Source organism: Castanea sativa, chromosome 5 (genome assembly GCF_040712315.1).
Source record: "Castanea sativa cultivar Marrone di Chiusa Pesio chromosome 5, ASM4071231v1".
NCBI lineage: Eukaryota > Viridiplantae > Streptophyta > Magnoliopsida > Fagales > Fagaceae > Castanea > Castanea sativa.
This window is the reverse complement of record NC_134017.1, coordinates 43,633,496-43,647,854: the sequence shown is the minus strand read 5'-3', so window position 1 is coordinate 43,647,854 and position 14,359 is coordinate 43,633,496. Positions and strand designations below refer to the sequence as shown.

The following is a 14,359-nucleotide window of genomic DNA, read 5'->3' as shown; positions in this document are numbered from 1 at the left end:
ACATTGTGTTTGATAGGGACGCCAAGTTTCTTGCCTATTTTTGGAGGACTTTGTGGAGGAAAATGGTACTAACTTGCAGTACAACACTAGCATCCATCCTCAAATGGATGGACAGGCTGAGATGCTCAATAGGAGCTTGGGCAACCTCCTAAGGTGTTTTGTAAGGGACAAACCTAAGGAATGGGAGAATGTTTTACCTATAGCAGAGTTCACCTATAACTCATCTACCAATAGAACAACTCAACACTCTCCCTTTAAGATTGTTTATGGGATACAACCAAGAAGGAGCATCCGAAAGCCGCTGAGTAAGCTAACTTCATACAACAACTACATGTAGATATTAAGAAGAAAATAGAGGCCAACAATGCTAAGTACAAGGCACAAGCTGACAAGAAGAAAAGGCAAGTGATTTTCAAGGAAGGTGACCTAGTATAGGTGATCCTAAACGAGGAGAGGAACACGGACCTAATACAAAGTTGCAGTAAAAGAAGACTGATCCTTGTCCTATACTACATAAGATCAATGACAATGCCTACCAAGTCAAGCAACCTGATCATCTACGTGTTTCTAACAGTTTCAATGTACATCACTTACTACCCTTTCATGAACCAGATCAGCTTACAACAAGTAACACTTAAGGACAATTGTGTTCCAAAGAGGTATAATCCTGATGTAATTCATTTTTTAAATCTATCTGTTACTAGCTTATGTTGTGTAATAAGTAATTTCTTGTTTTACTTTTAATAGCCTTTATCACTTGTAACAAAAAGTTAGTTAGTTGATAGGTTGTTAGTGATAAGTGCAATGGCCTATTAGTTACTTAAAGAAGTTAGTTAGGCTTTGGCCAAATCACATGGCAGCCACATTGTGGGTTCTTGTAACTAACTCAGCAGCTTGCTTATGTAACTATAAATAAGCAAGGTTGCCTTCATTGTAACTAGTTGAATTTGAATCTAAGAGATCTACTAATGAGGTATTATTCCAAAAGTGTGTCTCCTGAAGAGCTAGTTCATTATTTTTTTTCTCTAAGCAACTTAACTTTATAAAACATCTTTCTTTTTCACCATTTTTTCCTCCATCAGCCCAACATGCCCAACATGCCTTGGCCTTGGCAGGCGTGCCCACGAGGGCAACCTTGGCCATTTTTTCTTGTCTATGGGAGCTACTTTGGCTTTGGCAGCATGCCTTACCATGACCGCCTTGCCTATGGGGGCTGCCTTGATCTTGGTTACGTGTCTTTGTTATGGTTGTATCCCTATGGGGGTTGTCATGACCTTGAGAGCATACAGGTGGACATGCCATGGCCTTTGCTTCTTGCTTATAGGAGCTGCCGCCTTGATAGCGTGCCTTAGCCATGGCAGCCTTGCCCATGGGTGCTACATTGAACTTAGTTGTATGGCTTAACCATGACTGCTTTTCCATGGGGGCTTGACATGGCCTTGGAGTCATGTATATAGGCTTCCCATGGCCTTGGCAACAAGCCCACGAGTTCTAGCTTGGACTTGGCTACTTGCTCGTTTGATGGTTATTTTCCAAAATAGGGTTTTTTTCTCAAGGGGGTTATTTTCTCGAAGGAGGTTGTCTAGACAAACCAGTATGCCTTGGCCTTGGTAACGTGCCCACGAGGGCTGCATTGACCATTGGTCCCTTGGCCTTGGTAACGTGCCCACGAGGGCTGCCTTGACCATTGGTCCTTGCCTATAAGGGATGCCCACGGGGGCTTCCATGTCCTTGGCTACTTGTCCATCGTAGGGTTACTTTCCCAGATGAGGGTTTTTTAACAAAACAGACTTTTTTTCTCAATGGAACTCATTTGAATAGGCCAGTATGCCTTAGCTTCGGCAGAGTGCCCACGGGGGCTGCCTTGGCCTTTGTATCTTGCCTATTGGGGCTGCTATGGCTATGGCTACGTGCCTTAGCCATGGCAACCTTGCCATGGGTGCTACCTTAATCTTGGCTAGGTGGCTCTGCCATAGCTACTTTCCCATAGGGGCTATCATGGACTTGGGAGCATGCACGTAGGCATGCCATGGCCTTAGCAGTGTGCCCACGAGGGCTACCTTAGCCTTGGCTACTTGCCCATTACATGGTTATTTTCCAAAATAAGGGTTTTTTCTAGAAGAGGGTTATTTTTTCAAAAGATGTCATTTAGGCAGACCAGTATGCCTTGGCCTTGGAAACGTGCCAACGAAGACTACCTTGGCCTTTGATACTTGCCTATAGGGGATGCCTTAGCCTTGCTTGCAAGCCTTTGCCAGGGCAGCTTCGACATTGGGGCTGTCATGGCCTAGACGTGGGCATGCCATGGCCTTGGCAATGTGCCCACGGGGGCTGCCATGGCCTTGGCTACTTGCCCATAGAAGGGTTACTTTCCCAAATGAGGGTTTTTTACAATAGAAGGTAGTTTTTTCTCTAAGGAGCACATTTGGGCAGGCTAACATGCCTTAGCCTTAGTAGAGTGCCCACGAGGGTTGCCTTGGCCTTTGCTCCTTGCCTACGAGGGCTCTTATGGTTGTGGCTACGTGTCTTAGCCATGGTGGCCTTGCCCATAGGTGTTGCCTTGATCTTAGATGGCTAGCTTTGCTATGGCTGCTTCCCCATAGGGGCTATCATGGACTTGGGAGCATGCACGTGGGCATGCCATGGCTTTAGCAGCATGCCCATGGGGGCTAACTTGGCCTTGGCTGCTTCCCATTGCATGGTTATTTTCCAAAATAAGAGTGCTTTCAAAAAGGGGGTTATATACCTAAAGAAGGTTATTTGGGTAGGCCTGTATACCTTAGCAGAGTGCCTATGTGGGCTGCCTTGGACTTTGCTGCTTGCCTATGCGGGATGACTTGGCTTTGGCTACGTGCCTTAGCTATGGTGGCCTTACCAATGGGTGCTACCTTGAACTTGGCTATGTGGCTTTGCCATGGCTGCTTCCCCATAGGGGCTGTCATGCCCTTGCATGCATGCACATGGGCAGGCCATGGCCTTGGCAACGTGTCCACGGGGGCTTCCTAGGCCTTGGATGCTTGCCCATTAGTGAGTTATTTTCCCAAATGAGGGTTTTTTTTCTCAAAAGGTTATTTGGGCAACCCAACATGCCTTTTTCTTAATAGTGTGCCCACGAGGGCTGCCTTGGCCTTTGTTTCTTGCCTGTGGGAGTTGCCCTAGCTTTGGTGGCATGCCTTAGCCAAGGCTGTGGCGTGCCTTAGCCATGGTTGCTACCTTGATCTTGGCTGCGTACCTTTGCTATGGTTGCTTCCCCATGGAGGTTGTCATGGCCTTGGGAGCATACAAGTGGGCATGCCATGGCATTAGCAGCGTTCTCATGAAGGCTGCCTTGGTCTTGGCTACTTGCCCATTAGAAAGTGATTTTCTCAAATAAGGCTTTTTTTCTAAAATGATGTTATTTTCCCAGAGGAGGTTATTTCGGCAAGCCAGCATGTAATGGCCTTGCCAACGTGCCCACAAGGGTTGCCTTGGTTGCATGCCTTAGCCATGGCAGCGTAGCCTATAGATGCTATCTAGATCTTGGCTGTCTGCCTTTCCCACGGCTACTTCCCTATGGGGACTGTCATGGCCTTAGAAGCATGCCATGGCCTTGGCAGCATGCCCAAGCTACCTTGGCCTTAGCTGCTTACCCATTAAAGGGTTATTTTGTTAAATATAAGTTTTTTCAAAAGGAGTTTATTTTTCAAAAGAAGGTGATTTGGGTAGGCTAGAATGCCTTGGCCTTAGCAGCTTGCCCATAGGAGCTGCCTTGGCCTTTGTTGCTTGCCTATTAGGGTTGCCTTAGCCTTAGATGCGTGCCTTAGCCATGGCAACTTGGCTCAAGGTTGTTTCCTTGATCTTGGCCATGTGCGGACTAGGGTTACCATGGCCTTGGTAGCTTGCCCATTTGGTTATTTTTCCAAATAAGGGTTGCCTTGGCTATGTGCCTTAGCCACGGTGACCTTGCCCATGGGTGCTGTCTTGAACTTGGTTGTGTGGCTTTGCCGTGGTTGCGTTATCATGGCCTTGGGAGAATGCACGTGGGCCTGCCATGGCCATGGCAATGTGTCCACGAGCGCTTCGTTGGCCTTGGCTAGTTTCTTGTGGCAATGCATCCACGAGCACTTTGTTGGCCTTGGCTAGTTTCTTGTTGGAGTGTTATTTTCCAAAATGTTGGTTTTTTTCCAAAAAAATGTTTATTTTCTCAAATGTAGTTATTTGGTCAAGCTAGCATGCCTTAGCCTAGGCCGCGTGCCCACAGGGGCTACCTTGGCCTTTGCTACTTACTTATGGGTGCCGCCTTGGCCTTGGCTACGTGCCTTAGTCAAGACGGCCTTACCCATGAGGGCTACCTTGATCTTGACTATTAGCTTTTGTCATGGCTATTTCTCTGTGGGAGCATGTACTTGGGCATGCCATGGCCTTGGTAACATTCCCATGAGGACTGCCCTAGCTCTGGTTGCTTGCCCATTGGAAGGTTATTTTCCCAAATGAGAGTTTTTTCTAAGAGAATTTTTTTTTTTCTCAAATGAGGTTATTCGGGCAAGTCAGCATGCCTTGGGCTTGGCAATGTAACCACAGGGGCTGCCTTGGCCTTTGCTGCTTGTCGATGGGGGCCACCTTCACTTTGATTGCGTGCCTTCATCTTGGTAGCTTGCCTTTGCCTCAATTGCTTTTCCGTGGGGAAAATAACCATGGCCTTGACAATGTGACCACGAGGGCTGCCTTAGCCTTGGCTTCAAGCCAATTGGATGGTTATTTTCCCAATTGTGTATTTTTTTTTCCAAAAAAAAAGGTTTTTTTTTTCCAAGGAGTTTATTTGGGTAGGCCAACATGCCTTGGCCTTGGTAGCTACGAGAGCTGCCTTAGCCTTTGCTGTGTACCTTAGTCGTGGCTACTTCCCCATAGGGGCTATCATGGCCTTAGGAGCACACACAATGTCCTTGGCAATGTACCCACGGAAGCTGCCTTAGGCCATGGCAACTTACCCATTGGAGTGTGTTATTTTCCCAAATGAAAGTCGATTTTGTTCTCAAGGGAGGGTATTTGGGCAGGCCAACATGCCTTGGCCTTGGCAGTGTGCCCATGGGGGCTGCATTGGCCTTTGCTTCTTACATATAGGTATTTCCTTGGCTTTGGCTGCATGCCTGAGCCATGGCTGCCTTGCATGTAAGTGCAGCCTTGATCTTGGTTGCAAGCCTTTGTCATAGCTGCTTCCCTATTACAGTTGTCATGCCCTTAGGAACATGCACGTCAGCATGCCCATGTGCCCACGGGGGTTGCTTTAGCCTTGCCTGCTTGCCCATTGGAGACACTTTTCCAAATAAGGTTTTTTTTTTTTTCATAAAGAAGGTTTTTTCTCAAAGGAGATTGGGTAGGCCAGCATACCTTGGCCTTGGCAGCATGCCCACGGGCGCTAACTTAGCCTTTGCTACTTTCTTGTAGGGGTTGCCTTGGCCTTTGTTACGTGCCTTAGCCATGGTGGCCTTGCCCAAGGTGCTGCCTTAATCTTGGCTATGTGTGTTCCTTTGCCATGGCTGCTTCCCTGTTTCTCAAAGGAGGTTGGGCAGGCCAGCATACCTTGGGCTTGGCAGCATACCCACGGGGGCTGCCTTGGCCTTTACTACTTGCTTGTGGGAGCTGCCTTGGCCTTTGTTACATGTCTTAGCAATGGTGGCCTTGCCCAGGGTGCTGCCTTAATCTTGGCTATGTGTGTTCCTTTGCCATAGCTGATTTCCCATGAGGGTCATCGTCTTGGTAGCATGTCCATGGTGACTTCCTTAGCCTTTGTTACTTGCCTATCCAAAAGAAGGTTTTTATTTTCTCAAAGGAGCTTATTTGGGCAAGCCAGCATGCCTTGGCCTTAGCAACATGCCCATGGGAGTTGTCTTGGTCTTTACTGCTTGCCTATAGGGGCTATCCTGGCTTTGAGTGCATGCCTTAGCCATGGTTGCTTGCCTTTGCCATAGTAGCTTCCCCATAGGGGTTGTCATGGCCTTGGGAGCATGCATGTGGGCATACCATGGCCTTTGCAATGTTCTACGGGGGCTACCTTGTCCATCAGAGGGTTGTTTTCTCAACTGAAGGTTTTTTCCAAAGTAAGGTTTTTGTTTTTCTCATACCTACCTTGCTTTGGCAGCATGCCTATAGGGACTGCTTTACCCTTCGCGCTTGCTTGTGGGTGCTGCCTTGACCTTGGTTGCATGCCTTAGCCATGGTGGCTTGCCCATAGGTCCTACCTTGTTCTTGGCTATGTGCCTTTTCCATGGCTACTTCCCTGTGAGGCTGTCATGGCCTTGAGAGCATGCGCATAGGCATTACATGCCCTTGGCAACGTGCCCATGGGTGCTGTCTTGACCTTGGTTGCTTTCCCATTATTTTCCCAAATAAGGGTTTTTTCCACAAAAAAAAAAAAAAAAAAAAAAAAAAAAAAAAAAATCTCAAATGAGGTTATTTGGGCAAGGTACTAGGTAGTGTGCCAACGAGGGCTGCCTTGGCCTTTTCTGCCTGCCTATAGGAGCTACCTTGGCCTTGGTTGCATGCCATAGCCATGGAGGCCTTGCCCATAGGTGTTGCCTTGATCTTGGTTGTTTGCTTTTGCCATGGCTGCTTCCCCATTGGGGGTACCATGGCCTTGGCAATGTGCCCACGAGGACTGCCTTGTCCTTGGTTGCTTGCCCATTGGAGGGTTATTTTCCCAAGTGAGGGTTTTTTCCTCAAAGGAGATTATTTGGGTTGTCCAACATGCTTTGACCTTGGTAACGTGCCCACAAGTGCCACCTTGGTCATTGCTTCTTACCTGTGGACCTTGGCTTTTGCGGCGTGCCTTAGCCATGGCCGCCTTGCCCATGGGTGCTGCCTTGATCTTGGTTGCATGCCTTTGCTATGGCTGCTTCCCCATGGGGGTTGTCTTGGCCTTGGCAGCGTTCCCACGAGGGCGCCTTGGTCTTGGCTGCTTGCCCATTAATGGGTTATTTTCCCAAAGAAGGTTATTTCGGTAGGCCAACATGTAAAGGCCTTGCTAGCATGCTCACAAAGGTTGCCTTGGCCTTGCTGCTTGACTATGGGGATGCCATGAATGTTGCCTTGATCTTGGTTGTGTGCCTTTGCCATGTCTACTTCCCTATAAGGACTATCATGGCCTTGGCTGCTTACCCATTTAGAGGGTTATTTTGTCAAATATGGGTTTTTTTAAAAGGAAGTTATTTTCCCGAAGAAGGTGATTTGGGCAGGCCAAAATGCCAGCCTTAGTAGCTTGCCTACGAGGGCTGCCTTGGCGACCCGGCCCATAGGTGCTGCCTTGCCTTGGTTGTGTGCCTTTTCCATGGCTTCTTCCACATAGAGGCTATCACGACCTTACGAGCATGCACGTGGACATGCCATGGCCCGCTGCTTGCCCATTGGATGGTTATTTTCCTAAATAAGGGTTTTTCTAAAAGGGTGTATGCCTTAGCCTTAACTTATTTTGCCAAAGTAAGTTATTTAGGTAGGTTAGCATGCCTTAGCCTTGACAGCGTGCCCACAGGGGCTGGCTTGGCTTGCCTATGGGAGACGCCTTGGCCGCGTACCTTAGCCATGGTAACCTTGCCTACGGGCGCTACCTTGTATGGCTTTGTCGTTGCTGCGTCCCCGTGGAGGCTGTCATGGCCTTGGGAGCTCGTGGACACGAGCGCTATGTTGGCCTTGGCTAGTTGCCCGTTGGAGTGTTTATTTTCCCAAATAAGGGACTTTTCCAAAAGAAGGGTTTTTTTTCCCTCAAATGTGGCTATTTAGGCTAGCCATCATGCCCTAGCCATGGCGGCCTTGCCCTTGAAGGCTGTCTTGATCATGGCCTTAGGAGCATGTACGTGGGCATGCCATGGTGCTGGCAACATTCCCACGGGGACTACCCTAGCACTGGTTGCTTGCTCATTGTAGGGTTATTTTCCTAAATGAGAGTTTTTTCCAAAGAATTTTTTTTCTCAAAGGAAGTTATTTGGGCAGGCTAGCATGCCTTGGCCTTTGCTACTTGCCAATGAGGGCTGCCTTCACTTTGGTTAGGTGTTTTAGCCATGCTGCTTCCCCATAGGCAGTCATGGCCTTAGGAGCATGCACACGGGCATGCTGCATGGCCTTGACAACGTGACCACAGGGGCTGCCTTGGCCTTTGCTTCTTGCTTATGGGAGCTTCATTGGCTTTGGCTGCATGCCTAAGTCAATTGCCTTACATGTGGGTGCATCCTTAATCATGTTCCTTTGCCATGACTGCTTCCCAATTGCTGCCTTAGGAACATGCACGTCGGCATGCCATGGCAGTGTGCTAATGGGGGTTAATTTGGCCTTGCTTGCTTGCTTGTTAGAGGATTATTTTTCTGAATAAGGGTTTTTTTTTTTTCTCAAAGGATTTAGGCAGGCCAGCATACCTTGGCCTTTGCTGCTTGCCTATAGGGTTTTCCTTGGCTTTGACTGCGTGCCTTAGCCATGGCTGCCTTGCCTATGGGTGCTGCCTTCATCTTTGCCATGGCTACTTCCCCACTGGGAGCATGCATGTGGATGCGCCCATAGCCTTGGCTACTTCCCAAATGAGGGTTTTTTCCAAAAAAGTTTTTTTTTTTTTTTTCTCAATGGAGGTTATTTGGGAAGGCATGCTATGCCTTGGCCTTGGGAGCGTGCCCTTGGTGGCTGCCTTGGCCTTTGCTGCTTACCTATGGGGACTTCATTGGCTTTGGCTGCACCTTTGCCATGGTTGCTTCCCCATGGCAGTTGTCATAGCCTTGGTGCATGCACGTGGGCATGCCATGGGTAAGGTCATTAGTGGAGAACAGCTTCTTCTAAACTTTTAGATAATCCACTTAGTACATGTACGTTTTTCATATTTTAATCTTTTTATATATCCTAGAGGACACTTATGAAGTATGGTCAATAAAAATAAAAAACAATGTTCACATGGAGTGATAGATGACTATTATGCCAACTACCATGGAAATAAAATTACTTGCAGTATCACATAACATATAAACACGAAAAAAATAGAGAAATATAAAAAAGGCAAGTAGTTTCATAGGAAATTACCTGTGCAAGATTCCATGACCATGGCAAAAGGCAAAACCCACACACTAATAATGTTTTTCTGCCAGTAGCAAATCCCATTGAACAATGCTGTCAACCAGAAAGGGAAGACAAATTGTCAGCTATGCATATCTAATAGCTAGAGGTCATATGTAATAAACAAATTGAATGCAATAAAAGAGCTCAATACCACTTAGTTGTAATAAACAAATACAGGAAAGCACATTGCAATCAAAACTGATCATCTATATAATTCTGTCCTCACTGCAATTCAAATTCAAGAATTTATAGTTTTCTTATTAAAACGATTATCTTTCTACTTGTAGCTTTGGAATTTCCTTTTGTTACAAGTTTGTTTATCCTTTTGTTACTTGAAATTCACAAGAGAATAAAACAAGTTAATTTTAGTCATTATGTTGTAGATTTTATTGATTTTCTCTCTTTCTTATTGTAACGACTTTCTTTCATTGTAATTCTTTAACACTACATCATGTAATTTGTAGGACAGATTACATAACCTTTTTATGCAATAGTGAGAATCTATCAAAATGGCACATGTTCCTCACACGTTCTAACAATTTTTTTATTTTATTATATAATATAAGTAAGAGAGTAGCTAGCTGCATTAATTACCACAATTACTCATAAATGTATTTAGGATTGGATCCCAGATAATGGTTATTTGCAAACTCACACAATACACATCAAAGTTAAGGAAAAACTTACCTTTACAATTCTCAAATGCCTTCCTCATGTGCTATCCTTGTCAATGCAGGAAGCATACGTAAGTAATTACATCCCGCCTCATTCCTTGTGTCTGAATAATGAAATAGAAATGAATATCCAAAGCACCTCAATGAAAGACAACACATTCTGGCCAGCTTTCAAGCATAGAATCATCAGTTCATGCCTTAGATTTTAAGACCACTTAAGACAATAAACAAAATGTGATATATTCTGGCCATATCATTTTATGAAAGACAACACATATTCTGACCAGCTTTCAAGCACAGAATCATCAGTTCATGCCTTAGATTTTAGGACTACTTAAGACAATAAACCACAATGCTACTAACCATTTTAAGACCCCTGGTTTAGTTCGTACAAATGGTGGGACAGGACAGGTCATAGGTGAAAATCTAATTGACTAATAAAAACAATACTGCCATCCACTATAATCATATAAAAAAGTGAATATATATATAAAACTAAGTTTAAATATGTTAATTTGTTGATAATATTCTTCTAATTGCTCCCCTTTCCTTAATTTGACACCTTTCTATTTTCTTTCTTTAAGAGCAAACACATCAGTTCATGTAAAAATTTCCTCTATTTTACACAAAAAACCTCCTTTTAAAATTTTACACATTCATTTTTACAAATTACCCACATCAGTTCATCTATCCTACTCCCTCTATTAATTAAATAATAATTTCCTCACTTTTTTTTATTAATTCTCTCAACTAACCTACGCGCCTCTTCATTTCATTTCTTCTCTTCTTCAGTTCTGATTAATTTCTCTCTCTCTCTCTCTCTCTCTCTCTCTTCATTTCTTCTCTTCATTTCTCTCTCTCTCTCACTCTCTCTCTACCCAGCCAGATCAACGCTCGATCCGAGCTCCGATCCAGCGCTCGGAGCGCGATCGCGAGCTCCGATCCAGCGCTCGGAGCGCGATCCGAGCTCCGATCCAGCGCGATCGCGAGCTCCGATCCAGCGCTCCGATCGCCGATCCGCCAGCTCCGATCCAGCGTCCGCGAGCTCCGATCCACGGCAAGACCCACGAGCTCCGACTAGTCAAGCACCGATCTACAAGTCAAGCACCGATCTGTGGTTGTTTGTGTATGTCTGTGTTTTTTTTTTTTTTGAGCAAAGTATATCTCTGTATTCTGTGTTGAGAAAATGATGGAGTCTGTTGAGAACGGATCAGAGAGAGAAAAAAAGGAGAGAAGGAGAAATGATAAAATATTGTTTACCCGAGCTACAGTAACCGTGTAAATATACACGGTACTGTAGCTCGGGGATGGTTTTACACTATTTTACTTAGTTTTAGCTCTACTGATGTAGCTCAAAATGTGTAAAATTGAAAATTTTTTGCATTATACATGATTATCCACACACTGATGTGGATGCTCTAATACCCTTATCTAATTCAACCCCTTTTCCCAAAATTAATTTGTCCATTGATATCACATTATCAACAAATCAACATATATAGACACTGTTTCCCATCTTACCATGTCAGGCTTATACAGCCCTTCATGTCATATGGCAGGTTGCAAATTACAAGGATTGAAGACAAAGTTAAACTTATCTTTATGGAAGAGAGAGAGAGAGAGAGAGAGAGAGAGAATGTAGAGACCAAATCATACTTATATAAGATCCAGGTCAGCAATCTGTCAAAAAAAAAAAAAGGATCCAGATCAGCAACACATAGCACTTTAACCGAATAAATAAATTCTATATCAATCTGCCAATGTAATTGAATGCAAGAAATTATCGCTGTAAGGTGCTGGTGGTAGAAATAGAGCTTTTTAAGACTGCCCCGCTGTGATAATTGAGATTTCCAGTTCATCAACACATCTGCCATTATTGTCGCTTTCGCAAAAATCCAAGTATGCATTCATGTCATCAATGCTCATCATATGTGAATTTTATCAATATAAGTTAACATGCTTCTGAACTAGTTCAACAGCTTTAAGCAAATAAACAACTTAGATATCACTTTGAGAATACGATGACCTAGCCCACTAAACTTGGAAATGTCTCAAAAATGCACTGAAAACTAAGACACTGGCGTATTCAGACTAACCTTCTTGGTTTTCCAACATGTTATATAAAAAAAGGAACATGAAGTTCTTAATTCACTATTGGATTTTTCTTTTTATGGCCAGATATTAAGCGTTAGATTGAAATCACTAGTGATGATTAAAAGAAGGAATAATGTAACTTCAAGCATTTCACCAGAAAAAGATTCCAGCTTTAACTTGCCTCTTTCCCTCTCATTTTCTTTTGTGTGTGTAACATATGGATCATCTAAAAAAACCATACAGATCATTTTAAAATGTTTCTTGGAGTTCAAACAATACCTAGTATTCCTTTTTTTTCCCCTTGACTATTAAGCTCTAAGAATCCTCTATTTCCAAATTGTAAACAATGAGTCTTCTTTTCAGTGCAACTGCAATATTAATTTTAATTGTGTAAGTTATTGCAACTATGGCCTATGACATTTAGCAAACTAATCAAAGTCAGATATATAGAACACCTGGACCAATTGTAAGCAGCATTTCCCTCTGATAATAATCCTTCCTTCCCGGTGGAGACTGTAGCTTTCTCCAAATGTATTGTGTTTATGTTAGACCAGGAAGATGTGACTATCATCAAAATTATTAACCAGTCCTTCCGGAAATCCTGATTAATTACCACAAATAATTATTTATCCATAATGTGCCAATAAAGAAGCCAGTAAAAAAATGAGAACTATGATACTTACAAAACAATGAGGACAATTTTCAAACAAGACTCACTTCAAAGCAATTCAGCTGAGGATGAATAACAAAAGAAGCATATCTAGAAACAACACACAAGTTTGTGTGCACGATGAAATATAAAACAGCTACAACTACAAACTCTTGAGTACAAACAGAATAACATATATATATATATATATATATATATATATATATATATATATATAAAGTACGAATAATTTTGTTGAAACGAGACAAGGCATTACAAACAGAAGCACACCCAACTTACAGCTATCACTTGAAATTACAGCATAAGGACATGTTCTCACTTGATAAGTTTTAATGATATCAACCAATAGTTCCCTAGTGAATGTTCAAACCAACACTGCACTACTCTTGTGTAGACCATGTGCGATAAGTTTTAATGATACAAGGAAATTTTTAATTAGTAACCCGTTTATAAGCCCACTAATATCCTGTGAAGATAATATAAAAAGAAATGCAAATTTTTGTGCGAGGATTATAGTTTTGTTTAGCAGAATCATCATGATTACAGAGACAAATTAGGAATTTCACAAGATCCTTAGCAATATTATTTACTAAGTTTGGTATATTCTTGAGAATTTTGTTTACAGAAAATCAATTTGATACAATCTCATTTTAACATTTGAATATAGCTTGGGGATAATAATCTATTAACATGCAATAGTTTAATTTTTCAAAATAAAAATCTATGTTGTCAATTATTAATCTAACATTTGCTCAAAACATTATAGAAACTTTTCATTCATGAAAGTCAAAGTCCAAATCCTCAATTACATGTGAAAGAACCCATGACCATGGCAAAAAAGCAAAACCCTTCTGCCCCATCACCCTATGGATCAAACAAACAAAGTGAAGCTTCTTTCTCTAGATCTTTTGAGTTTTGACAAAGGAATGGATAAGAATAGAGTCACAGACACACAGAGAATAATAAGAGAGAGAAATTAAATCATTCAATCCATATCCATATTTATCTCAGTTTCAAGAACCACAATTTCCCTCAAACACAGCACGGTATAAAAAAAATTACGAAAGGCATTAGGTTCCTCAAAACAGATATAAATTTGGTTCAGCAACAAATACAAATGGAACCTAGGGCTCAAATGAATAATTTAAAAAAATCTAATTATACCCAAAACCAACGCGCAGAATACAAATAGGGTTACCTTTTACATAGAAAATATAGCACATAATGAAATTAGAAAGGCGGTAGGGTTGGGGAATCGAATAGCGTACCTGGAGATTTGTGAGAAAGTAATTCTTGAGGTGAGATTACGGTTCTGTGTTAATGGCTAATTTGATGGGAAGGCAGCACTCTCTGCGCTCCTCACCCTTTCTGGATCAAAATAACGCCTCCATTGCCGATACCCTTCTCTCTCACTCTCTCTCTCTGATTTCCAAATCTAAAACAGAGTCTGGTTTTATGTGAGAGATTTCAATTTATAACGAGATGGGAAAGCAGGGTTGGGGCGTGATTTTTTACTGTTGCTCAACTCAACGGTAATATTTTTTGAAATTCAAAAGAGAGAGTTGGACTTGGATCAGACTTGGATCACTGCTTGGGCCTATACTCGTTTTAATTCGGCCCATTATTTTTAAAATTTTAAAAACTGAAATAAACAATAGTATTTTCTAGCCCACTAAAAAAAACCTAAATTTCTTTCTCAAAAAAAAAAAAAAAAAAACCTAAATTTATTAGTATATATTTTTAAAAAAATCAGTAGTGTTTGAAGTGAAATCAAAGTTGATTTTTCTTTTCTCATAAAAAAAAAGTTGATTTTTGTGACAAGTTTTCACTTTCAAGTTTTGATGTTTTTTGGCGA

The 14,359-nt window shown here is 42.6% G+C and overlaps 1 long non-coding RNA gene across 2 annotated transcripts in view; it reads right to left on the bottom strand.

The window, feature by feature from the left end:
* The window catches only part of LOC142637423 (uncharacterized), a 46,942-nt gene extending 32,995 nt beyond the window's left edge, over positions 1-13,947 (bottom strand). The window contains exons 1-5 of one of the 2 annotated variants that reach the window (XR_012844634.1): positions 13,773-13,947; positions 12,290-12,435; positions 11,397-11,420; positions 9,754-9,844; positions 9,031-9,117 (exon numbers count right to left, since the gene is read on the bottom strand). This is a non-coding gene — a long non-coding RNA (uncharacterized LOC142637423). Of the gene's footprint in view, positions 1-8,436; positions 9,118-9,753; positions 9,845-11,396; positions 11,421-12,289; positions 12,436-13,772 lie in introns of those variants that run through there. The other variant, XR_012844633.1, reaches the window with a different exon arrangement.
* Positions 13,948-14,359: the final 412 nt, after the last annotated feature.